The sequence below is a fragment of the Lasioglossum baleicum genome, chromosome 10 (genome assembly GCF_051020765.1).
Source record: "Lasioglossum baleicum chromosome 10, iyLasBale1, whole genome shotgun sequence".
Lineage (NCBI taxonomy): Eukaryota > Metazoa > Arthropoda > Insecta > Hymenoptera > Halictidae > Lasioglossum > Lasioglossum baleicum.
Window position 1 is genome coordinate 9,059,779 of NC_134938.1, and position 27,141 is coordinate 9,086,919.

Genomic DNA, 27,141 nt, shown 5'->3' on the forward strand with positions numbered 1-27,141 from the left:
GGAATCGTGTCGTGTTCGGTGTCGTTACAATCAGAAAAATGTCGCGAATATGTTGGCAAACGTTTAATAAGAAAATGTTTACTAGACTGTGGATATTTATGCTTTTATGAAGGAATTGGCTGGGTGAAATATAAACTATTAAAAGATTGAAAGAATTTAAGAATATTGTAATGTTTTTAATGCAATCAAGTCGTTAAGGGATGAAATCGAATTTTATTTTATTCCTGCTTCCCACAATCAATGCAAAACATTTTTATTTTGCAGTATCAGATGACTGCATAAGCTCGTGTCCGATTTTCATAGATGTCGCAAAGTGTACTGCACAGCGGAGTGTAGAAAAAGAATTATAGTATAGTCACCATTCTTTTCTAATTGTAGAATTGATTAAAAGCTGTATTCTTTAAAATTTAACCATTGAATTTTATTTTCAGATCGGGCACTAACTTATGCAACCATCTAATATGTATGTAAGTGGCATTTCGGTTCCGAGGTTTTCGCAATAATTTGATTTTTGTCGTTTCAAGAAGAGTCGCTCCGTCTGAAGAGGACTTCGCCAAGGACGGACTCGCATTTATTCATCTGCTGGTAGAAGTTGCAATGCGGATAGACAGATGGATGGGTGAGGGGGGTGCACGAGCGGGTGAGGCCGCCGCAGAACAGAGGAAGGTATGAACTGACATTAAACACTCGAGTGTTTTTCCCTGGACGCGGAACTGCAGTTAAACTGTGCTCGGTATTTAACTGCAGTTCTGGAACCGCGGCCGCACCAAGTTTCGCCGACCAGCGATGCTACCGTAACCAACCTTGTAACGATTTTTTGGTGGGAATGTATGGGGTCGGCGCGGGATTGTTTGTTACACCGCGTTCTACCTCTAACTCTTGGGGCGTATTAAGTGCGTCGGAATAAGAAAACGGAATACAGAGCTTGCAGAACGATGGGGAGTATCGGAGGTGGAGCCAACGCGACGAGGGAGAAAATAAGCAGGGAGAGCCTCGGCTGCCAACCAACCAATTAACGCGTTAATCGCCAGACCTGTATCAATCAGGATCCCTGCCGTCTCGAAATCCCTTTTTTAATCGAATGGAAATTTTATGTAAACGCGATTTGTTGCCACGGCGGTGCTCGTTACGAGTTCCGGATCACCGAGAGATTTGAACTCGGCTGGTGCTAGCCCGATCACGTCAAACATTCGGACGTGGTATAAATGAAAAGATGGTTTTAGAATTCTGTGGCTTCGACGTCTCAGTAATTAATTAATTGGAGGTTTTCAGTAGGTGATCCGGTCTTTAAGGGTTGGATTCATTCAGGCTGCTGGTTTCTTGTCTTTAATTATTTCCTGTCGATTGCAATTCACACGGTAATCTCGAAAAGATTTTGATGTTTCTCCTTGAAATAACGGGCATTGAATCATTTTGTGACAATCACGTAAATCTGGTCTTTTTAGTGAGCTGAACCACTAGAATAGAATACAAAATTTATTTCAAAAATTGCCCTCTGTAGCAGATCCGTATATTTAGTTACGACGCGATGAATTAGCTGAAGTTACTCTGAGTCGACTTCGATTATGTAGGTCCCGAAGCGATTCAATTCGCTGTCTACCCTCGTCACGTGTCATCTTAATTTCCTCTGACCTATTCTAATCCAACGGAGCCGGTCGGATCAGCGCGGGATCCCCATCTCGGCTAATTAAAAAATGTGTCAAGCACTCAACGCTCCATTTCGTCAGATTATTATTCGAAAATGGAACAGGAGAAGGAAATTATGAAAATTTGCCACATCCCGGGCGTTCGTGTACTTTCGTTCAGCTAATTTGGCGTATCCTCCGAGGATTTGAACTTTCAAAAACCGCGGCTGCGGAAACCGAAAGAGGAATCGTTCAAATTCTGCTACCAGACATCTATTTTCTTCTTAGATACATAAAGTATATTTTTATTATTACTTATTGTCTGCGTAGAACAATGGTGGAGTTTTACCCTATTAGTGTCGATTAAAAAAGCAGAAGGTTTAGGGGTGGCGATCTCGGTCGAGGAAGCTTCTATTTCTGGGAGAGCGAGCCGAGCCGATTGGGAATTCTTGTGAACATCGGACGGGGCAGTGAAAGTGTTCAATCCGGTTAGAAAACGAGGAATAGAGCGGTCGCGTCGTTGGAAATGCTTCTTCCTGTCTCGGGGATCGCATTGGTTCCACGGCGCTTACTTTGATTCGATTAGTCTGATGCGATGCCCCGCGACAGCGTCCGCCTCGTGTCTCGTTTGAAGTATCCCTTCGACGTACCAGACGACACGGAACCACCCCTGGCAGACGTATCCTAAGCGGATACACGCGAAAACTCATAATACTTGTGCATAGAGCGCCGCGCGACGCGACGAGACGCGATGATCAGAAATTCTGCGCCGGCCAGGACGCACGAAATATATTCCACGAAGTGTCAGGCCATTCCATTGCCTGAATTATTCGTGGTCCGCGGGGCGCTTTGCTGAAATTACCATGCCGGCCATAATGTTAATGAATTTTTCAAAACTGGCGCGCGGGGGAAACTAACTTCAAAGTGCGTGCGCCTCCGAGGACCGCGCGTAATTAAATCCCCCATCGCCGCTTGGAAATGCAAATTTCATGGGCTTTTTTAAAGATTATCTTTACTCTTTCATTGCACGGCCCGATCCCAGCGTATTGGCGGCTTAATAATTAACCCAGGAGCCACAGCACCCGCCTAAATGAACAGCCCTTCCGCCTTTCGAAACGACAGGCAGCATAGCCGACAGCTTTGTTAGATGAAGACGCACGGCTGCGAACGGGATCATGTTACGAGCCGTGTAATATTGCTCACATTATTTACGAGCACTTCCCTCGCCCGAGAATTATTCGAGTAGAATAGGAAAATATGATGGCGATTGTAAGTGGATTACCGTGGTCTGCGTGAACTTCGTTTTTCTGGGTTCGTAAATAATAATTATAACGTTTCCAAGCCCTGGCAAAATGTATTCGATCACTATACTATAAATTACACAATTTTCTTAAAGTCAGTTTTCAGAATAACGAAACAAGATTTTGAAAAAAATTGCTGTTTTTATCCGAGACTTTAATGAAACTTTAATCAATGAGTTTTGTACGTTTTTGTGCAGTTTCAAACATTCATCTCGTACAAGCTGCAGCATATTCTCTTTCCCTCGAGCAAAGTCAATATGTTTATCGAACAAGAACAAGAGCAGAGAAAAATTTACAATAGAACTGCGAGGAAAAGTTGATCAGTTTCTTGTTGGATACAACGTAGCAACACATTCACAGTATTTACTTTGACCTTGTTTCAGAGTATTGATCGTTCTTGTAAATGCTTGATTGAAGTTTATTGGATGTACTGTATTACGGACTTTTTCAATTAGTAAATAAAGACTACTACAATTGACAAAATTACCTCGTTTTATTCTTTATTAAAAGGTGATATGTAGCTCGTTGTGTCTACTCAGCATGTTTCACTAACAAATGTATAAACGTACACAACGTTCTCGCAATACGTTCAATCGAGCCATACGTTCGTTTGCATCGTTTTCCGATAACATCGTTGGAGAACTTGTCTTCTTATAAAAATGATTAATTACGCTTTTAACAGTATAATGGTTCAAATTGTACGTAAATGTGTCTTTTACAAGAAAAGAACACACTGCCAAAAATGATTAAAAAGTTTGTTTAAGCAAGCACCAGTGTTTGATAATCAGACTGAAGAAATTAACTGAGCGAAATACATATAAAAAATCTAAGAATATTGTTATGTTGTTTTCAACGTGAAAAGACTATTAATTATTATAAGAATATTTTTATTTTGCACAAAGATCCGCAGTCTAATCATAATCTAGGATTTAGACTAACCTATAAACTCGTGTTTGAAATCGTTTAAACAATTTCCACAGTTCTTTTACATAGCTAATAATTCCCACACGCGATTTCCGAGTTAATTTCATTAGTATTTGTTCATAATATTTGAATTTCTTGCTTTTTTTCGCGACTGAATAATGTGACTCGGCGCGCACGTTAGAAGTTCTTCGCGAAGACTATAAAACCTGCCGCGGCATTACCGCGCAACGTTAACGAAAAGGATGCGCCGAGCCATCCATCAGGGCTGCGTTGAAATGAAGAACCGACGTAAAATTTTCATCGTCGACTTAGAGGATCCGAGGCTCGCGGCTGCATGCAACGGCCCAGCCAAAACTTAAGCCGCGATATCTCGCGCTCGGTTCGAAATTGTTCGTATTGTTCGGCGTAATTAAACGTGATAATTGATTACAGGCGAGAACAAAAGCGATACACAACGTGCCAGGATTATTTGGCAAACCCTTAGATTAAGTTGCACAACAACTTCTCGGCTTGATGCTGGAGTAGTTGCTCGAAGGAATTCCAAACGGACAGGATACGTTTTTGTCAACGGGGCGGAGGATCCTTAACGCCATGAAACTCGCTGTACGAGTTTACAACGCGATGGAAGGTAAACAATTTTCCATTAGCGAACGAGATTGTTCTTGACCGAATAGATTGAATTGAAATAGAATTTCATTGACCGAATAGATTGAAAAATTCTGTTAAACAATACGCGAACACGAAAGAATCCTTTATTCGCTGCTTAATAATTTATTGAAAGAAAAATATGAAAGCGCAGATGAGAACTGTAGATTCACCAGTTAGAAATTAGAACACTAGCTAAAAAGAGAATGCAGATAGCATGAAGATCGCATGGAGCGCCGTTATTCGAAAAAGCCAAATCGATAGTTGGATTAACAAAAGAAGGATAGATGAATGCACGCGAGATAGGCAAAACGTTTACAGACGTTTATTTACGTAGCCGGCGAAAGATCGAATGAAACGTTCCGAGGATTTCATCAATCATTGTTACAAAAATTCCCGTCCCGATGCAATCAGATTGCGTTCCGGTAGAAATCTCGCAGCGGCAGTGGGTTGCATTCGGGTTTATCGAAGGGTACGCTCGCTCGCGGAAGAGGAAGCGAATAATAAACGCGAGAAGATGAAAGAACCGTTGAAAAAATAAAAGAAGGAACACGTTAATTACTGTTCATTTGTAATGCACTAGCGTTTGTGATTCGAGTAATACGAGTCCCTTTCAGACCGGCAGAGTTCGCCCGGGCTCGAAACGATGAATTTTCCTTTTCCCCGTAGCGTTTTCCGCGCGGCCTACGCGAATTAGTATCCGGTAATGTGTTTTCCTCTTATTATTTCTCCTTCGAATCGCCGTAATTTTGCCAATTAACTGTACTCGGGGGCTGCTGCCGGTGATCTCGGCCGAGAGAGTGTTTCGCAGCTGGGAAACGCGGCGACGCGCCGCGCCAGGGAAACCTTGTTCGCTTCTTTTTGCTGGAACTATTAAGGGCGCCGTACCAATCTAAATCGTCCCTCGTTTTCAGCCAGATTAAATTTCCGGGGTTAATCGTCCCGACGGACTCTTAATTCGTCGCCTTGATTCGCCGTTCGGCTAGAACGCGTTCTCCTCGTCCTCGTGGCAAAGTGTCTGGCTGTCGGTAACAAGCGCGAACTAGGACGTAAATAATTATATAAGTCCGAAGAACTGACGCCGGGCAACATTTTACAGGGATTTGCGCAATGAAACAGAAGGATCGCGAATTAATGTCCCTCGAGCGCCTCGACTCGCTTCGTTAATGGCCGTCGATCGAACGTTAATGATTTCGATCATGAAAATCGTTTTTTATCCCGTCGATAGCAATTATACGGTAACTGAAAAAGAGTGGCGAGTGTTGGCGCTTCGGAGATAAAAGTAAACGAACGAAGCTGAAGGCGATCATTACGGAACAAGATCAGACAGTGTACGAAATCCATAAGCCGTCATTTTGTATCGTTCTGATTGTATTAGGACATTGTATTAGGACGTTAAGGCTAAAGCTTTACCTTGAGCTTGTTTGAAACGACGATATAAGATACAAGGAGAAAGAAAGATAGGAAGCTGGAAAGATCTAAAGAGAATAATCTGAAGCAGAATATCTTATGAATGAAAGAGATATGTACTGGGAACACGAGAGGCAATACGAGACAAGAGATACGTAAAATATTATGTAAATAATATTTTCTTGCTGGGAGGCACGCAATAAATAGAAATGCATACAAAAGAAATATATGTAGATTAGAAGGTGTACGAACTGAGAATGTAGGTCAGTTGCGCCCGTGACAGTGAAGGATAGTACGTAAGGAAACCCTTTCTAGCACAACCTGCTAATGTGAACTTAATTATCGCCCGAACGAGGGAAACACGTAATTAACAAACCGACTTCCAGCTCTTCGAGCATGTGACGAAGTGCTCAAAGAAAGGTGAAATGCTAAGAAAAGTGTAATCTGCCGATCTTAGAAGCAGATGAGGCGAACAGCCGCAACCTGTAACAAAAACAATCCAAGGTGGTAGGTATGCATGAGATTTCTTGAGTGTAGAAAGTTCTATATCGGACTCTTGAATCCGGCTTGGACCGAGTCGGATTTCTTGAGTTTCGGTTGGTCTATATCGGGTCCATCGAATGATCAGTATCTGGTCTCTCAAGTCCGGGACAGCTTGCATTGGCTCTCTTGAATAGGAAATGGTGTTGCTCCTCTAGATCAATAAGTGGTATTGAATCCAGAATTGCTCGAGTTCAAGCTATTACGTCTCGACTGGAGCTCTTCTATCCAGAATGGTCTGTTTCGTGTCAGTTGTTGCTTGTTACCTGATCCAAACTCCTCAGTCAAATAGATCCTTTGACGGATGGTTGATTCACATCATGCAAGTGTATCTAGTATTAGACTTCGTCTGCCAAGACAATCAAACGCGATAGCACAATGTATTTGCAAGCTTTCTATTCGTTCCTTGTAAACAGCAATCAAAAATTTATCCCCGGGTATTTTTGATTAATTTCTTTATAAAACTTTTACCATCGCGCTTGTGACATCTTTCTGAATAAACTGAGACAAACACGACGTAATTCGGAGTATATCTGCTTGTTTAATTCGCGATTCGGTAGAACCTCGATTATCCGAACCGATCATATCTGTATTCTGCAGCTTTTCCCAATTAGTGGAGATTTAATCTAATGCTGTAGCTAAATGCGATACAAGCTGTGTTGTGTTTGGAGTTCCTTAACATAATTGACCTAATTCGGAGTATATCTACTTGTTCGATTATCCGAACCGATCATATCTGTGTTCTGCAGCTTCTCCAAATTAGTGAAGATTTAATCTAAAGCTAAATGCGATACAAGTTGTGTCGTGTTTGATGTCCCTTTAATCATAAAAAAGCCACGAAAATGCTAGGAAAAGTTTCATTAAAAAATGATTAAAGGTAAAAATGTTTCGTTGCTGGATCAGCATCAAGCAATAGTGTGTCTATATAATGGTAATAATAATGTATAGTAGTAATAATATACCCGAATAAAACGTCGCCGACTAAATAGCAGATTTCCCGTATCTCGGGACTGGAGGGGCGGAGTTTCATCCGCTGGCAGTATTCTTAAGTGGATCTGCGAACACGCTCGAATTGGGTCCCGGGAAAATTTACTGATTCCTGAACGGTCGAAAATCTTTCGAGCCCCATTCGATTTCCATTTTCCCCGCGCCCGTTCCACCGCGCGAATTTAACACATCATTTCCCACACGACTTCCGTGAATAAAGATTCTCGGGGGAAGAAATTTCCCTTCCTTTGACAGTGACAGTCGATTTGAGGATTTTCCTAGATGGTCTAGACGGGGCGCTGCCGCCGCGTCGGGGCGAGGGGAGGCAGATATCGAAGAAACAGAGACTTCCAGGGAGGACCAAGAAGAGGGCTAAGCCGACGGGGTTCCCTCCCTCTGTTATCAAAGACGAAGAGAGAAGAGGATACACTCGATTTCAAGTACTGTTCAGGACTAACAAAAGCCGCTTCACGTAAAGTTTCCCCAAACGAGTGGCCTAAGGTCACTTCACTGTCCGACCGCCTTCAAGTACTTAATATCGCGTGATTTTCATCATTGCCTGGTCGGCCACTCTGCCTCAATATAAACATCGAGCCCCCAACGAAATAAGAGAAATTGAACAGACTCCGAGAGAGCTTATACGGGGAGAAACTTTTTAATATTTCGAGACGTTTCATTAAAGGAGATGCACTTAATTCTTTCTATTATAAAGGTAATAAAAAAGGTAGACGGCGAAGAAAATGATCAAGAGAAGCAGACTCGACGTTACCATTGAAATATTTCATAACATTCGCAGTTGCGTAGATCGCTATTTGCTTTATGAAGTATTTTATTAGCCAGAAAATACGATGACACTTGTAGCGCACTTGCTCGCTCTTGTTTAAAAACTGGCGCTCTTCAAACTATTCCGAGTGCGCATTCGGGTCGGTCTCCCTTCAGAAATGTTCAACTTCCTTGCATTCCAATGCGGAGCGTTCTCGCAGAAATTCCTAACAAATTTAATATCGTGGAAAATTAAACGGACGCGCGCGATCTTTTATTAGCGCGAAAATGGCCGCAGACGTTGTAACAGCTCGGGCGAAACGCGCCGACAAGAATACCGTCGACTTTTCAGAGCTCGCGCGCGCGCGCGCGCGCGAGAATTCCTCCTGAAAAATGCACAACGCTACTTCGACGGAATAAATGAGAAGGAACTTACGGGCCGGGGCTCGAACGCGCTCGATACTTCACCGTCCGCGTTACAGCCTGGTTTTCCGCGGGGAGCTACGGGGACTACCAAGTATTCAGCAAATGGCGCGACACCGACTCCCACTTCTATTCATCAATTATTTACCCTCGACACGATGGTACGACTGTCACGGAGAAGTTCATGAATGCGCGTAGATATGACACATTCGGCGGACCGTTCCGTTCCGTTCCAGCCCAAAACCATCCAGTTCCGTCCGCCAGAACGAAAACAACCCCCGCGAGCGACGGCCGTTAACCTACTTCCCGCACACCACCGATACTCTATTTTCCTGTTCGATTACAGCTGCCAAATCTTCGGTCACTGTATGAATTTTCCACGCGCCCTTCCGGAACGGAGGAAGATTATGCAGCACCGAGTGCATTATCCTTCCTTATCCAAGTCTCTCTTCCTAAAGTTATGGCCTCCGTTTCGGAAAAAAATCAGTCACGGCGAAATTTAGTTACTCGCCGATATGTCGCTTCTTCTTCTCGTTGTTTCCTCGAATTTTTACCTTTTTGCGAATGTTTCACCTCTGTCCTTGTTGAGAGGGTTTGCATTATTTAACCCCGTCTCCCGGAGTGTTTTATTTGTGTTGGTGTCGGGCTACAGTTCATTTTGCTCGAGACGATACGATTCAATGTTGACATACGGATAATAGAAGTTCATTGTTACCTAACGTAATTTTCTCCTTTGCTGAAACCGGTGCATGCAACCGTATCTACATTCTTAAATCCTAGTTTTGCTGCCTAATGAAGAATTGCAATTACCTTGATCGTGTACTGCACTTCGTCTTTGAATTCCCACAGTTCTTCGATCCCTTCAGACTTCGGATTCTGGAACAACAATCGGTGGATAAGTATTCTGAGAACGATCGCGTGTGCACTAAGATTAGAAAGTAATAAATTCATTTGTTGAATTGTAAACCCTCCATTCACGAAGAAATGAATCAGACGAGATGGGCATTTAACAAAAGAATGGACGATTTGTCCCATTATTAGCGCGCAATCGTAAAAACATGTGCAGCAAAATCGTTTGCGATTTTGGGGAAGAGAAGAAAAAATGAATTTCCACTCATCCGGAGGATCGGGCGAAACGATCGCTCGGCCATCGAGGGCTAGGTGAACGAACGCACAGCCCCGTGATTTCCGCGAGCGAAAGTGAAAATCGATCGGCGCCACGCGTCTGCGTGTTCATTGGCCCACTTTCCTTCCTCCTCCGAATTTTTTTCTCCCGCTCTCGTTACCCAAGTGTTTTTCCAAGCACTCGACGGGACGAACCGGTTGACGTATCACGTGCCGGGGATAATCGACAAGGTGGCACTCGAGGCGAAAAGCTGAAGAGGCCCTCTCCTGGCCGGAATGGCCTGTCCCGACCCCTAAACGTTGGATCACGTCGGGGTCTGGGTACGAGTGGCGACTGATTTTCGTCGAGTAGCGACCGGCGCGGCGAACGTCGAAAACGGGAGACGGCCAAACGAGATTTAACCCCAACCCCCGGGGTAGACCTGTTTTATAATGAAGACTGATGACAGCCGATCCCCGTACCCCATTCCCCCGAATCGAGTGAAATGCCCAGGTTGTCGACGAATGGTGGGGGACAGAGTGTCCCGCCGTAAGTCGGCTCGGATACGACGAGACTGCTAGGCGAGGCCATTCATCCTGATTAGATGCGGTCTCCCACGGGGACAGCCAGGAAATCTCTCTGTGAACGTGCGCGAGTTATTTGCAGACTGCTGGGGGAAAAAAAGGAACGAGAGATCGCGAGTTACCTCTCTCTCGACCCCAGCTGGCCAACCGTCTGCGCGACACACAAAGGGGGCGTCTAGTTTTTCAACGACGATCAAACAAACCGTACAAGGTAATATTCTCCGGATTCAACGATGTTGCTTTTTTTAGAGGGCCACGCCGACTCGGCGAGGTGCTGAACCGTGGGCCGCATCGGTGCCGGCTCATTTGACAGACCTATGGCTTGTACTTCGAGCAGGAACCATTTCATCCCTCGTGTCAGAGCATCTCCTGGACGTCGACGGGCTCTTCAGTCGTCGGCGACATGCTCGCTTCTCGAACAAGCAGATTAACCCGTTTGTTCGACGTTTGACGAATACCGTTTACGTACTGTACGTGCGTGGATGGAAAAGATCGTGAACTTGATTTTAAAACCGTGCTGAGAAGTTAATAAGGGTTAAATTGTTACGGAGAATGGTGGAATAACTTATATTTTAAGTAGAACGACTGTACAAGGTTGTGGCTTGTGTGAGAACAGGCTGAAGACTGAAGACTAGAACGGAAAGATACAAAGAACGAAGAGTCACCGTGGATTGCTAATATTTTTGAACAAACAAATTACAGGGTATTTGCTAAAATACACCCTTTCAAGTACGAAAGCATATTTCCAGGAGAACCAGTTTCCCAGAAAAAAAGTTCGCAAAAATTGCTTTTCCCGTCGCCCCGACACAACCCCTTAATAATAGAATAATTGAAGGCGATCGCGATGGATGATCCACCCCACCGCGTTTATCGCAAAAAGTGAAAGTACCGGGAGAACCCCTTTCATCTCGTTCCCGCGCAAACAGCGTTTCGATTAACGTGCGCGAACACTCGCGGCAAAGAGAGAAGGCCGCGCGCGTTACGCCGTTATTAAATATTGTAACATGATTCGAGTGCTCGCGCAGCGCCGCGACGCGTTTCACCGCGGCGTTATCGGGCGCGTAACGATATTCCGTCGCTCCGACGATATTTCAAAGTAACTTCACACGACGACGCGACGGGCCGAAGTGCCACGGCCTTAAACGTCGTCCGGAGGGAGGGGGTACAAAAAGGCGTCTCCTTTGCGACTCAGACGTCTCGAAGCTCGAACCATCCCCCGAGCTTTCCAGCCCCGTTCGCCTCGTACCGGGGAACTCTTGAAAAACAATAACGCTGTCGTTGACTCTGAATTTTCCGCGGTAGCAACTCGCCATTATTTCGCGCACCCCAACCCCCGCGAGCGTCGAGGCGGGGCGGGGTTGGATTTTCGAGCGTATTATTTCCCTCGCAGTACTTTTCATTCCTTCATCCCCGAGCCCGCGCAACCAGCACGAGGGAAGAAGCGACGGAGCTAACCGCCCACGACTTTTCCACTTGTTTCTGCCCGGGCCTGAACAAGGAACCGCCGAAGAGCCGGCCGCGAACTGCCGAAGGGAGCAACGGACGCCACGGGGGTGCGAGACGAGAAAAACTGAGAACCGAACCGAACCGGACCGGCGGCGTTAACTTTCGGCACTTACAAGTTTGATGGGATTTCCCTCCCTTTTCTCTCTCCTTATACCATCCACCCACGGTTACGCTCGAACCACGCGAAAACGGCGTATTTCTATCGCCAACCGCGCCACCCCGTATCACGCCAGACTTACGCCGGTTTTACATATTGCGCCGCGAAACTTCCGCCAGTTTTCCGCCGGATAATGGAGCCCAGCGAATTTTTCGGCCCCGGTAATTGCCGGGCCGTGCACCCTCTAGATTTAGAGGCGAGGGGCTCGCTCGGAAGATGTATCCATTCGACAATTGATTAACTCTTTCAGTGTCCAGTTAACCCCGTACCAGTCCCATTACGTTTGAATTTATTCGTGGATATTGTGCGGTGAATTTGTTGCCTTAGCAATACACATCCAGTCCTCGTTGGAAACATAACACAGCCAAAGAAAACGCAATTTTACCTGCAGGGAAATGTTGCGCAGACACCCCTCGAACAATTATGAAAGTCTCGGTGATTCATCTTCGTAATTCTGTCGGTAGGGGACAGTTGTGTAGCTCTTCTTGAAGGATTGAAATACAAATGGGGAAATGATAAAATTGTGGACGAACGATCGAAATAAAAATGAATCGACGATAGACATATCTGAATAGCAGAACAAGAAATAAATGTCTGACCAAGTCGATTTCTTTTCGTACGAATTGCAGAGATTTGTAGCAGAAACATTAATTTGCAAATTTTTAGGAGACGGATAAGTTTGCTGCAGCCTCATTTGCATATAACGAGTTTAAATCCGATCCGATGGTTATTCCGAATCGACCGGGAGACAGGCGGCATTCATTTAATATTCACGTCCACGGTAGCAGTAACATAACACGAAAATGAAAATTTTCGAATTGCGCATTGATCATAAGCGAAGTGCCCATTTGCAAAAGTGCGACTCGTAAATGATAATTAAAAATGTACACGATGCATACGGTCCATAAATGTGTCCGCCGCTTAATTTGCCGCGAACGAATTGCAACGACGTTTTCGCAGCCACGGACCGATACCAATCTGATTTGCATATATAAATCCGTAATAGCCGGTCAGCGCCGGAGGCGGAGGCGGAGGCTCATTTTAATCGAAGAACCCGCGCGCGATTCCATGTATCATGATTGTAAACGGCGCGCATGAGTCCAATGGTAAACGGACAATCGGGAATTTTTGCACGTACCATGGCCCCGGATTACGATAGATAATTGTAATCGACGTTATTGCCGGAATTTAATTAAACCAATTAATTATCGGCTTTATTAAATAGCCGGATTTCGCGTCGCGATAAATTATTCAATACCCTGTTCCGCAAAGAATAGGCGGCGGTGTTTGCAACGCCGATCTTTCAAATCTTCATTAGCCGAAGGATAGTTGCAATTATTCATTCGATTGTACACGGTTCGTTATAGGTGTTTGCGCTGGTAATTGTACTAACCCGTTTAGCAAGACGAATTTAATTTATAAACAGGTGAATTTGATTTGCAAAGATGTGACAGGATGAATTTGGACTACAATTTGCACTGAAACATTCCGAAATAGTTCGCGAAAGCAAGTGGCAAAAATGAATATAATTTTTATAAAGATCCACAGTCTAGTTCTGAGAGACATTAACACACGCATGTACAATGTACATATATGTTTTATGCGTTTTGTGGTGGAATTTAATGCCCGTAAAAATATTTTGCACGAATTTTTTTACATCTGCTGACGTCCAACGTTGGAGATGTGCTTCTTCTGAATTTTTTAATGTACCTGCAGGGTACGCACACACGTAAATCATTTTCCGAAAATCCGCTTACGTCGAGAACTCTGTTACTGAAAACCACGTTAAATTTTTATACGCTTCAAAAATATTCTCCGAAGCCGATATTTCAGTCGCAATTTGTAGGGTTGTTCCGTCGGCTACAATGTTTTCGAATGTTTATTCTTTTTCTCCATCTAATTTCCAGCTTTCACCGAATATTCGATCCCTTCGTCGACTCACAGCAGGCTGTGTAAGTTTGTAAAAAGGCACCGATATTGGCAACGGTATCGTATACCAATAAATGTTTTGTGCACTGCCGGTAGCGATAGCATTGAAGGTTCTCATTTCGTGAGAGATGCAGGCTGCACATTTCTGGTTCATTGTTGCGCATGTGGCAGCCTGTTTGATCGCAACAGTGGGCGTCGGCTAGCCAGCTCGCCTACGAATATGGTAAACAAATCTGGAATGCTATATATTGCTCGAGCGCAGCGTGGGTGCTCTCTCTCTCTCTCTCTCTCTCTCTCTCTCTCTCTCTCGAGTATTTAGCACCGCTCGCTCGCGGTGATGCGCGCTCCTGCTCAAATAATATGTGCAGTGACGGTAAATCCGACGATGCAGGGGCGTATCGCGGTCGAATCGGCCGTAACTTTCCGTAGAAAATTCCACGAGGCCGATTCCACGGTGACGGCCACGGCCACGCTCTTCCCGTACACCTTAAATCCGGTTTTAAGAGCTTCCGGGACGCCCGGTCTCACTCCCAGCACGCCGGAAACTTTCATCATTAAGTAAACGGCGGCTGGGATTTTCATGCTGATTCTCGGCCGTCCCAACGCCCTGTGCTCCCTCGTTTAGATACCCTGAACGCGGCGAATCGTCGCGGCTAACTAGTCTTCTCGCGCGTTTATCTCGACGGTCGTGGAACCGTCGCGTGTCCTACACACGTTAGTGCAACGTCAACCGTTTGATTTAACGTAACCGCCGCGCGTGCCTCGAATACCTGCGCGCCCCTCGAAAACTTTGATGAACTTCTTTCGCCGTTCTGCAAACCTGCCTCTCGTTAACCCTCCGTGACCCCTGAAAATACTTTCGAGCATCGATCTCGCCGAAATGATGCCACCGGCCGAATACTTTCGGACTTTTAAACAGATATCGCACGGTACTGTTGTGCTTGTAAGGAAGAACGCCGCATCTCGCATACTTTTGCTATCGAGACGTTGCCGTTTAAAGCTTTGACGCGTACGAACTCGGCATAAGACGTTGGCTAGATTGCTTTAATTTTTTTGAGCCCTACGGATTTGTTTTCACGACATTTTTCTGGTAAATACGCAAATCCTGTACTCTAAAGCTGAATTCATGCATACACTCGAATTTCTTGAAATTTGTATCCGGAATGAAACATTCCGTCTCGTAATTAGCTCAATTGATGCATAATCTCGAATTTTTCGGTATATTTAATTCATAGTCTCGTAATTCGTGGCACACATTTGAAATCAGAATAACTTTTTCATACATACAGCAAACGACTTCAGTTTACTAGACGGTATGTAATGAAACTTTTGGAAATATTGCGTTTACTCTGAATTAGGCTGTTAATCAGGCTCTGCGAAAGATCGGGAAGAAAGAATGATTTCTGTGGTCGTAAGGAAAAACGCCGCATGTCACAATTCCAAAAAATGTATGCATTCATTCGAAATGCTAAAAAAAAATGATGCAATTTAACCGATGTCCTATATCCAAAACTTTAAACTCAAATATCTCGAAAGCGAAAGTATGCGACATGCGACGTTCTTGCTCACAAAGACAGATTTGAACTAAGAGCATGACCAATTGAATAGAACTGCAGCGAAATTATTGGCACACATGATGCAATGATTTAACCGGAAGTACCTCGACGACTTTGTAAATACGCTTGACGGTCGCGTCGGTACGTAGATGGCGAGATGTTCGCTCCTCCCCCGCATGCAGCGGTGGATCCTATTTTACGCCGAGATTTAGCGTTTACTCTTGTCGTTTTTTAGCGCGTGGCGCGCAGACTAACGCGCGTACCAGACACGCACGCGTAGAACGAACAAAAGCGCTTTTTAAAACAAATTTATTGCTGCGCGTCGGGGGTCGCCGCGAACACGACGGTTACCAAGCTTCGGGGAGGAGAGGAGAGCAAATGAGAGGAGAGAAGAGGAGTGGGGCAGCTCTGTCCGTGATACAACCCTCTCGCAGCCCCGCGAAACCCCCTTGTTTCGCGACGCTACCCCAGGCGTAGTCTGGACATTTACTAGTGCGTCCCGGTGCATTTTTAAAACCGTTCCGACCGTGGAACGGAAACATTAGCCCCGTCCCTGTCAACGGACGAGTATAATCCAGACGGGAGCGAGTCGCATAATCGGCGCCCGGGACGGATTCGTTTTTTTGGCGGCGCCAGGAGCGAAAAGCCGACTCCCACCTGTCGGCCGACAAAACGTAAATCCGATTATGGCCGTATTTGTTGACGAAGACAGAGCCGATTGACGGAGAATTTATTCGAATCGCGTGCTCTTGTTCCCTAGCGTTGCGCTTATGCTGGCTCATTTCGGGCTTCGCCGTATCCATAAAGGATCGCAATGTCCAACATTTTCATTTCATTCTATCGATCACGTTCCTTTTTTGTTCAGGGGAAGATTTCTTGTTTTTAGTGAGAAATCGCTGATTCGTAACTATTTGAAAATACTGCGTTTTCATTATAATTTTATCAAGCCGTATCAATTGTTTTCATTGTCGTTTGAAATGAATATTAATGTGTGAAAATATCTTTCAATTGTTTTGATTGTATTAAAGCGACTACAATTTCCGAAATCGAAGAACATAAATTTTTTTCAGTAGACATTTGACGCTGTTACGTAATTGTTCATGATCCATCAGCTATCCAAATTTGACTTCGACTCGTCCATTTATAATGCCGCACATGGTCAGCTATCCGACTTAATTCTACTTCTCATTAGCGGAATTCGTTATTATAAAATTTTCATTCTACCAGGGCACCAATTATGATAATCCCTTTTTTCCAGCGCGGATAATATTATCCTTTTACATACGCTTTTCAAATTCCAGAACCCAGGCATAGATAGGAGATAATATTGGAATTTGGAAAGATTTTAAAATCAGAGAAATAGGAAACGCAGATACGCGGCACATTCAACGTGTCGGGAGTCGGTGCAGTGATTGCCGACCATCCCCCTGGTTGTAATGTCTCAGTAACAGGTCCTGGAGGGATGCTATGGGGGGTAGAAGAAAAAGAAAAGACATCCATCCCGCCTAGAAGATTTTCACGGCAGAGATACACGTGATTATTAGTAGACTGCGGATCTTTATGCATTTATGGCTTATGGAAATTTTCCAAAAATGATATACTATAAATTTCGATAGAATTCGTTACACTTTCTTAAAATTTGTCTATAAAAATTGGAAATTCTAATCAGTCTAATTACTAGACTGCGGATCTTTATACAAAATAAAAATTGTCTGCATCGATTGCAAGAAATAGAAACTAAATTGAATGTTATTTCTTTCCTCAATGATTTTAGTAGAGGAGAAATCAACAATTTTGAATTTCACGATGTCTAATGTCTAAAGTCTAACGATTATTTAGCGACCAGTTGCGCGTTCGAGCATCGAATCAGGGATACGAGCGAGTTGAACCGAATTGTCCAGCAGACGGTGGCCCGTTCGAGCGGATTTATAACCACGTAACAGGAATTTCCAAGGAAGCATAAAACACGCGAGCAAAGGTTACCCGCGAACCAGGGTCGCGATGCATCTTGTAGACATTTAATAAACGCTTTCGCCCCCGGTTTCCTGTGGCACGAGGGGGTTGGCTTCGACGCGAGCCGACGTCGCGGTGCCCGCCGTTGAAAAATGCACTCGTGCTCGTCATCGTGCACGAACTGCTCGTTACCCGTACGTCTGGCATCGTCTGCGAGAAGCCGCAAGCACAAATTGCGGAAACGGTAGACACGCTTGCAAGCTTCGGGCGGACACTGCCTGCGAGCTCACCTTCCGGTCCACTGGACTCTCGTTTGTGCCAGCCGGCAACACTCCGCGAATAAAGGACACGTATACACGCCGGCTGTCCTTGTGTACACGCCGGAATACGTGGATTCTAACTGTCGCTCTAGGCACCAAGAAAACGGGTATTAGACAGGCACCCCGCTTGCCCGTACCCGAGACCCTTCTCTCAGCGGCGGCAAACCACGAGCACGAGAATTAGAGCGTGAACATATCGTCTGTCTTGAGGGCTAGCTACCGTTGATGAGCAGTCGCGGATGTGGAATAAGGCATAAGCACACCACCACCACCACCACGTAACTAGACTGGCCAAAGATTATTATCTTTGCCCGTGCTCCTGCTACCCAATTTCCAAACCTTGGCTAGCGTTTAATATGTTCTCCAATCCCGCATTTTCCTATTCTCTGATTTGCAACTTCTCCATTGCAACGGGATGTGGAATAAAGCATAAACACTCCACCACCACGTAACCAAACTGGCCAAAAATTATCATCTTTGCCTCTTCAAGGTGTTGTCGTGCTACTGCTACCCAATTTCCAGACCTTGGCTAGCGTTCAATATGTTCTCCACAATCCCGCATTTTCCTATTCTCTGATTCGCAACTTCTCAATTGCAACGTGCGACTTTGTTCTTTTTTTTATCCGCGACTGCCTTTACGTTCGCGTTGAAACAACGCACTAGAAATTCCAGGGCCCTTTGACAAAGACCCGACCCAGCACGTTTGTCAGATAACAGACGGAACGAAAACGATTTCGAGCACGTTGATTAAAGTAGCTTCGGTCGTCGCAGTGGTATCGATCGTATGGTTCGCCGGTCGGATTATGGACCGCTACTTGCCCTAATAAAAGCAAGGGGCGACGGTACAAGTGGGTACGCCGAAGAATCCCGAAGATTGAAGTACACGAAATGAACCGGGCTGTATGACAGAGAGTGAACTTTCGTCGTTTCCGCGGACTGAAATTTTGCTTGTACTCGGTGTAGCCTTGAAGATAATACTTCCTCGCCGCCGAAGAGAGAGACAGAGAGAGAAAGGGAGAGAGGCAGCCGGAGAATTACAGCGTGAGACGTGCGGCAAAGCTTTGGAGGCGAAAAAGTGGAGAGCATGCTGGGTAAGCCAAGGTGGATGGCGCGGGGGAAAGAGTCGTTCGCCGGCCGGGATTAATGGGCCAATTTTTATAAGACGCCGTCGAAAAAGTCTGCGGATCGTCCGGTTGAGAAACTTGAGTGAGCTCGTTCATCTGTAAAATTTCCTGAATGTCGACTAATAGAACGCATTGTGTAAAATCCGCTAGTTATCACTCGTACGAAAAAATTTGGAGAGACAACGGTCTTCGTTCCAGCAGCTTTCAATGCGACGATAAATTTTCCCCAGCAGCGAACAGTAAAATTGTGCTCGTCGATTCCGCGTTCCCGGCTAAATCCGGTGTGTGCTTCAACAACAACGATCTCTTCAACTATTTACAGTGGGACCGACGGCGTAAGCCGACATGGCAAACAGCGAATTACGCGAGATAGATGCGACGTTAATACGTCGAAAATAAAGAGCACGTAGTAATTAATCTGAAACAGCGAGTTGAATGACCGCGGCGAATGTCATCGAAAAACGAAAACCGAAAGTAGGACAGGATAGAGTGACGTCAAAGGAATGTATGTACGTACACGCGCGCGGCCGGATATAACGTCGACGTCGCGCGGGAACATTCCAAATTACAGTACGGAACTGCCGCGGAAAAAGGATGAGAACAATGCAACGTTACGTATGCATATTGTTACGAAATATTTCTGATCTTCCGCGACGGTCTCTCTCTCTTTCTTCTCCCGCGGCCCCCACGGTTCCATAGAAACGGAGAATTGGAGTGTGAACTCCTGGCATTCTCTTACGGGCGAGGAGTTTGCGAACGGGAACCGAAGGATACGAGGGAACCGAAGGAATAGGCGAGGTGGCAGAGTAATCTAGGAGGTCTCAACGCGGGCGAGGAGAGACAGAGAGACGGCGAAACCCCCAGAGAGCTCTGGAATTGTCTCTTACAAAAATATCCTTCGTAGAGGATATCTCACGTAGGATTTCAGGACGACCGGTTCGATTATGAAGTTGCTCCGATATTGTTTCGCGATAGAGAACGGCTTGCTCGGCGTTACGAAGCTTATTTCGAAGATAATATCGGCCAAGACGGTTGTTTAAAAACGAAACGATTTAGCAACAAATCGTACCGCGTCCGAAACATCTCCGACAAACGCGAAGTCTGTTCCGCGTTCGAAACGAGTCACTCGCGTTACTTGAAATGTTTTCTGAACCTTTGAGATATTTAATATAACTTTATTTCACATATACTTTTATATAAAATGATATTGTGACTTTGCTGATCATTTCTCAAAAGTTCCATCATTGAATTTATATAATTCGTTTACACTTAGCAAGTATGTCAAAGTTTTATTGTTATTAACCGGTTTTGTTGAACAATTACTATAGCTTATAGTATTTTACAGACGCAAAATTTCTCTTGAAAATGGTCCACATTTGGATCGGAACGCTGAGAACAATTTAAATTGCAAAATTGCTTAGTGGGTAACATTTGATCAAACCTGCGGCGCCGAAATCATTGAATTGTTTATTTGCACTATCTACGATCGACAGAAAGGAAAATTCAAAAATTCACTCCTATCTTATTTTGTTATATAACATTGCACAATTATTCTGATTGTAAGTCGTCGCTATCCCATCTGACTAGCTATAGACGTCTACCCTACTTCGCTCGTGTAGTCATAAGGTCGTCTGTATTCTACTTGTTCATCAGAGCTAGTCCATATTCTACTGGTCCGACCATATGTCGCTATGTTCTACTTGCCCGACCATATGTCTCTGCATTCTACTTGTTCGACCATATGTTAACTCATTCCGCTTATCCAACAATAATCTGACCCTATTAAATTTAACCTCAAATCATCATTTACGAGAAGCGACATTTTTAATTCTTGATAATTTCACAGTACTCGAACTGTTTAATATTTCACATCTTACATTCAACATTGACAGAAAGGTATTGCTTCTGCTAATTGTGCTCGTTCCATCGCAAACGGTTCCCAGTCCACTCGTCTGACTATATGTAGTTTGTTCCACTTTTGCTTCACTACTTCTTCGACCGACTACAGACGAACTTCTGATGAAGTGCAGTTTAAGCAGCTGCGTTATTGAAAATTGTGTTTGTTAACGCTAAACGATAAGAGTACAAAGCAGGATACATGGGAAGCTACAAATTTAAGCTTGAAGCTAGTCCGACTCGTTTTATTCGCGTTTTCTGCTATCTGCGTATAAAGCGAGACCATCGCCGTGATTTAATAATTCTTCCCGTGGTTCCGCGAAGTTTCCGTTCCTGTCCGAGCAAACAGCGAGAGAATCTATTTAGAAGACAGGATAGTTACCCTGTTTTATGAGGATATTCCAGAACGGAGCGAAACTGGAGCAAGCGACTGTCGCTTGTTATTCTGGTGCAAAGAATCGGCGAAATGAGGCGCGAGGTAACGACAAGCGGAGTGCGCTGCTTTCCTAAAGGGGAGAGAGACGGAAAAGGGAGCACGGCGCGCGCGGACAGAGGAGAGCATGGCAAAGTCTACGTGAAAAGAGGAGAGAATCTTCCGCTCGTACGTGCCGCGTGTCCATCCATCATGAGCTGACAACTCGCCTAGTCTGACCTGCCACTTCTCCATCACGTCGCGTTTAGATTATCTCTAGAACGCCTTTCCTCCATCGTTGCCTCGTACGCCGCGGACTCGGTTTTCCATCCTTTATTATTTCCTTCCTCCATAGTTTCTCGTTCGAAGCGCGTACGCGGGATCCTCATTCAACCGATTTCAATGGATTTACTAGGGTCATGGCCGCTCGTTATGGTTTCGACCGGTGCGAGAGCCAATAGTTTGATACGCCGTCCGGCTGAACACTTCAGCCGCTTCCTTTCACCACCAATATGCTGCAATTCGTTCGGAGATATCGACGAACTGTAGTTTTGCGAGCTGAGCCCACACAAAACGGCGTGGCGGAACGAAAATTAATAAAGCCGTACGTAGTTTAAGCTCTGCCGATAACGCCGTCGAGAGACCCGACCTCCGCCGCATAGATCCGTCGAAGTGGTGCTTGTAGTTTTTATAGAAATCGCGGAATTTCCTGTTCTACACGAGCCCCCTTTAAACTCGTTAAAAGCCGTAGACGATATATTCTGTCCTATGGAAACCGTCACCCACGATTTATACGGTGTCCCAAAAATGTTCGAATCACTTGCAAAAATGTCTCGACACCTTGTATATATTTAATATACCTTCCGGAAACGAGGCAATTCTTAGATGGAGCTCGTCCTTCTGATTCTACGCTGTTCGGACGTCCTGATCCTGTTATCGATCTTGGATAGAATTTTCGGAAGCAGTAACTATTTATTTATGCACATGTGAAATGCATACCTAACACTTGGCCTCTTCAAAGAAATGGTTAATCAACTGTTGCTCTAAAATTCATTTTATCAGCGGAAATATTACATTTTTCGTCTACATGCTTGCCTTATTCTCGCGAATATTTTAACGTAGATTGGTTTCTAGATTATTCAAGTGCAGCGCGGAAAGATTCAAATTTATTCCTACCGATGGTATCCGGTTAAAAGCGATTAGAATATCATCCCTCGACATGTGCGAAAGAGGGTAGTTTTCAATTGTGAATTAAAATATCGGCGAAATCTACCGTCCCGATTTGATAGCGGAATAAAGGCGATTCGGTGTATGTGCCGGAATGCTATGGGAAGGGACCGTTCATGCCTGGAAGCAGGAAGGGACATCGCTCGTAAATATGGCTTACGGGCTCAAAATGTAAAATAATGAGATGTCCCTGTTAATATTTATAAGCGCGCATATGCTCACCAGGGCCATTTTCCGAATAAATGGATATAAATGCTGGGAGGGTCCGGAGTTTTCAAAGCCGCCTCCTTACGCATTAACTTTTACAAACTAGGAGGGTATCTACCTACTTCACCGCACCCCTGTCATTCTTGTGAAACCGTAATTATTTTACCCCCGCGCTTCTATAGGTAATTGTTATAACTTTTCTCATCCGCTTGTAACTTTCTGTTCCTTAAACCTGCGGAGTAATAACTACTGTAATAAATGTAAGCGGAATATGTATGAATGAAGTTCAACATTTTTCATCCTTGCGCGAGTAGAGAGAGAGAGAATTTCATTTCATTGCTCTATCCATCCTCAAAATTTCGTCGTAATTTATAATAGAGAAAGAAATGTATCATTCAGCTGGAAACAAGTTTTGGTGTACTGTCGCTCAGAAAAATGTGTACACAGTGATCCTGTCTTTCCAGGAATCGGCGAAGACCATCGTTGATCCTTAATCGCATCGCAAAACGTTCAACGCGAAATACATACGTTCGAGAATCAATATCGGATTTGTACATTTTCCCAGAGGGACGCGCAATCTAATCGATCGAAGACCGCTCACGCAGGTCTAGAGTTCTCTGCTAGTTGTCCGAATCAAAGAATCTCCGAAACGTTCAACAATAACCATCAATCAAATCGTAATTATCATTGCATTTGAACTGTGAAATTCGTTTTTTGATTGCCTGAACCTGAGCTTTGTCGTTATATATGTGACAGAAGCGAAGATACCAAGTGTTTGCTTGTGTACAGCGAAGACATTCAGCTAATTATGAACGATAAATTTTCCATGAACATAGTAGATACATATAGTATGTACAAATCAGATAGTGTTAACACATTACCGACCGGTGATTATCGCATAATTTTGAAAAATCTATGGTACCCGGCTAAACACTTATTAATGGAACCTTCAATAGCAACAGCAATTTTCATTGGTAACTAACAAGTCAATAACGTCATCTAATAGTTTCATTTCATATTGTAATGTAAAAGAAAATTTCTATGCTTTCTTTTGGTACAGCACAATTATTGAAAATCCTATCAATAGACTTTTGGTAGACAAAGTGTTACATAATAACTTTTCAGCGCTGTGGCGTTCACGGATTATTCGACTTACGCAAAAAGCGCTGGAACTAATTAACCGCGTAAAAATATCTGCGATCGCCTACGTAGATCGGTTCAGTTACGAGAAATCGGTTGTTTAATTAATTCGGTATACAGCCGCTGAGCGCCGTGCAAAATTGTCGGGCGACGTAATCGGCCTTACAATCCGACAGACAGACGGCTCAATCGAATGTCGGTCTACGTGTATTCGATATATACATACCCTACAAAGAATGTCCAATAGCTACACCGATTTTCCGATCTCGCGTTTCCGCCGTGTTCGCTGTAACTGACGGAACAATCAAGCCGCAGGTTCCTTTGTGAAACGAAAAAGAGTAATCAACGTACCGCGATAACAGAGGGAAGAAGCCACTCTGTACAAGCCATACAGGAAGAAACTTTTACTTCCGTGCTCGTGAAGTTGAAAGCGGCTTTGCCCATCTCGAACGGAATTAAGCGGAAGGAGGCGGGACCGTTTATTTGTAAGCAGCACCAGCCCCCGACTAATAAAGATGCCCGGGCGGTTGCAGTCGGTGATATTAAAAACGCGAGTTCGTTTGTTTTTTTTCCCTTTTTTTATTAAACATCATTCCATTTATTTTACCGGCCACTTTGCGACAGTAAATCAACGGATCCGGCCGGTTTAATCCGTTCGCCGTCCATCCTCGCGAGCCGCACAGATTATTTCGGTTATTTCAATTAAAACATCTCCTTTCCGCATGCGGAACAAGAGCGCGGCCAACTTAATTGCATTCTTTCCGCGATTGTGTGTCTACCGCGCCTTCGGATTATGAAAAAACATCTGGCGAAGCAGCCTTGAACAGGAGAAGCCGACGCGACGGTTTTAACTGTGAAAAAGAGAGCAGTCGGCCGACTAGATTGTTTGCGCGTACATACATGCATACGCGAGCGATCCGCGCGTTCCACGCTCGCGAACACGGCCCGCGCCGGACCGTACAAATAGGGTGGAATGATGGATATGATAAGCTGTCCAGATAGCGGACGGGGGTTGTTTTCAATACATCAACCCTGGTTAACCTTCCGGCGCGATCCGCCCGCCCCACCACCTCCCCATCCCAAGACCTCCCTGAAAAACAAGCAGCCCAAAAAGACAGTGCGCTCGGACGATGCAGTCGCGATTTTAGGTCAACGAAGCGCCTGGCGATTACCAGTGCGAATTCTGGTGAATTTGTAATTGGGGCGTGCGGGCTGTTCATGCGTCGTTCATGAACTATACAGGGTGTCCCATTCGAAGTTTCTTCTTCTCCGACTTCTGTTTTCCATACGGAACGGTAAGTTTTTATTTAGCTATGCGTGTAGCCTGTCTCAAGACGAATTCACTGATCTATAACACTTTTGTCTTCCGAGGTCATTCAAGGTCATTCACAAGAAATGAAAAATGTCTTCTTCGAATAAAAAACACTGGATGTACATCCCGTGGCTGGCAACTTGTCTCCTAACAGGAATTCAAAAGGAATGCGGCGGCAAGCCGTCCGATTGGGTCATTCCACTGGCACTTTCGGTTCTCGCCGAATTATTGGCTAAAGTGTGTAACGTCGCGGCCTAACCATTGGCTGCGAGCGAGGACTGTCTTTCCCCTTATGACGTCTCGAGGGACAACTTGTTAGGACGAGAGAGCAAGTACATGTAGACATGTACGACATAGATGTACGTTTTCATTGACAAGGATTTCAGTTGCACCTGTGATTTTCGTTCCACATACATCGAGCAACGTTCTCCAAGCTGGAGGAGTCAAAGCGAGTGTTCAATTTGAAACGAGAGCCCGACGATTTTCTAAAATAAAGCGACCCTACTTCTTGAACGGCGGCCACGTAAACACGATTACTTTGCAGATTGGGTCACTTAAAGAAGCTCTCCTCGGCGTCGAGCAACTGGCCGAGCAGCCTGATTAATCAAGGCCCGTTGATTACAGGCCTTACAGAAAACTTGAGTCGGCAATTACACGTTCGCTCTCACGTGGTTCGCCTTTCTGTTTGATTAACGTTGTACTTTCCTTCGTTTCTTTCCCCTTAATTCCGTCGGTAACCTCTTTCCAGCGACGCGCACACACACAGTCGGTCCGCTCGGGGCACACGCACACGCGGCAAAATTGAATTTGTGACCGCAGAAAGCGCGACGAGGTTTTCTAGCTCGGGGCGACGCGATATTCGCACCAATTCACCGAAAGTACACGGAAAGTGAACGTGATCGAAATTCGATACATCGAGTCACCAGCGCAGCTCGCGATTTTCTTTCCTTCGCCGCCACCTACGACCCTCTCGTTTCTCTTGAGTCGCCCGCGAAAGTGGAACGGTCGTCAAGCAAACGTTCCAGAAAGATATTTTCACCTGCCTCAGCGACGTTCAATTAACTCTTTCGAACGATCGACTCTGCTTTAACATTGTCAGCGTGGAACGCCGACTCTCGAATCACTTGCCACACCGTGAATCTTTACGCAAAATCAAAATTTTCTCTAGATTTCAGCCCTCTACCGTCCCTCCTGTCAATTCGACACAGTTCTCTCGAAATAAGTTATACTGGTCTGTCATTTGTAGGTAAATTTTCCCGAAAACTCGCGACTTTTATTATTTTAATGCGAGAAACATCGAAAAATAACTGTTTGCCTTGTTATTTCATCGATCCTTTACCATTGCGTCGATTTAACACCGAAGGACGGATTCAGTTCGTGGAATAAGGTTGAGGGTTAATTAGTCAAAAATAACATGTATCGTTTGTGCTTCAGCTAATCATTCTTCTCATGCATACACAAAATCTAGCTTCCACTAATATTGTTCCAACAAGACAGGACAACAAACTGTAAATGTTTGTTGTGCATCACTCTCAAATTTGCATGGTATCCATAATTAAACATAGTCATGAGATTTTAATAGGTCGCCAATGAATGGGTACTGAATACTTGATATGATAATGACAATGCGTTGTCTACGCTCGCGTTGTTAATAACCAGGGAGATGTAAATAATATTCGAGCGGCGCGGTAAATATTTCTAGCACTGCATAATAGCGTCGCATCGTCAACAACTGTATTGAACCCACCTAAATCCTCAAAAATTAGCTTTCAGCAATTTAAACGAGGCTCGGTCGTCGAACGTGCTCGAACGAAGAGGACCCCGAAGAGGTCGGTTTTTATTAAAATGGGTCTCGGACATAGGCGGTCTAAGTCCCTTGTCCGCGATGCTCCCGCAGTTGAAGGATGAAAAACGATTCCTAGCGTCTTTCGAGAACGAGATTCTCGAGAGACGTCTGGTATCCCAGACCTGCGTGATCCTACACCGCAAAGACTGTCAACCCCCTACGGGCCGCGTCTTACAGTTTTGATACGCTATTCCATCGCCAGTGATGCGAGATAGGAAGGTCGCGTCCGGCGTGTCGCATCGGCGGAAAA

At 44.8% G+C, this 27,141-nt stretch overlaps 1 protein-coding gene across 1 annotated transcript in view; it reads right to left on the reverse strand.

Annotated features, from left to right (window-relative positions):
* Positions 1-27,141, reverse strand: part of Sema2a (Semaphorin 2a) — a 712,886-nt gene that overhangs the window by 630,132 nt on the left and 55,613 nt on the right. The window contains exon 2 of the mRNA XM_076432556.1: positions 9,428-9,493. The gene's annotated coding sequence lies outside the window, so the exon portion shown is untranslated. The remainder of the gene's footprint in view (positions 1-9,427; positions 9,494-27,141) is intronic.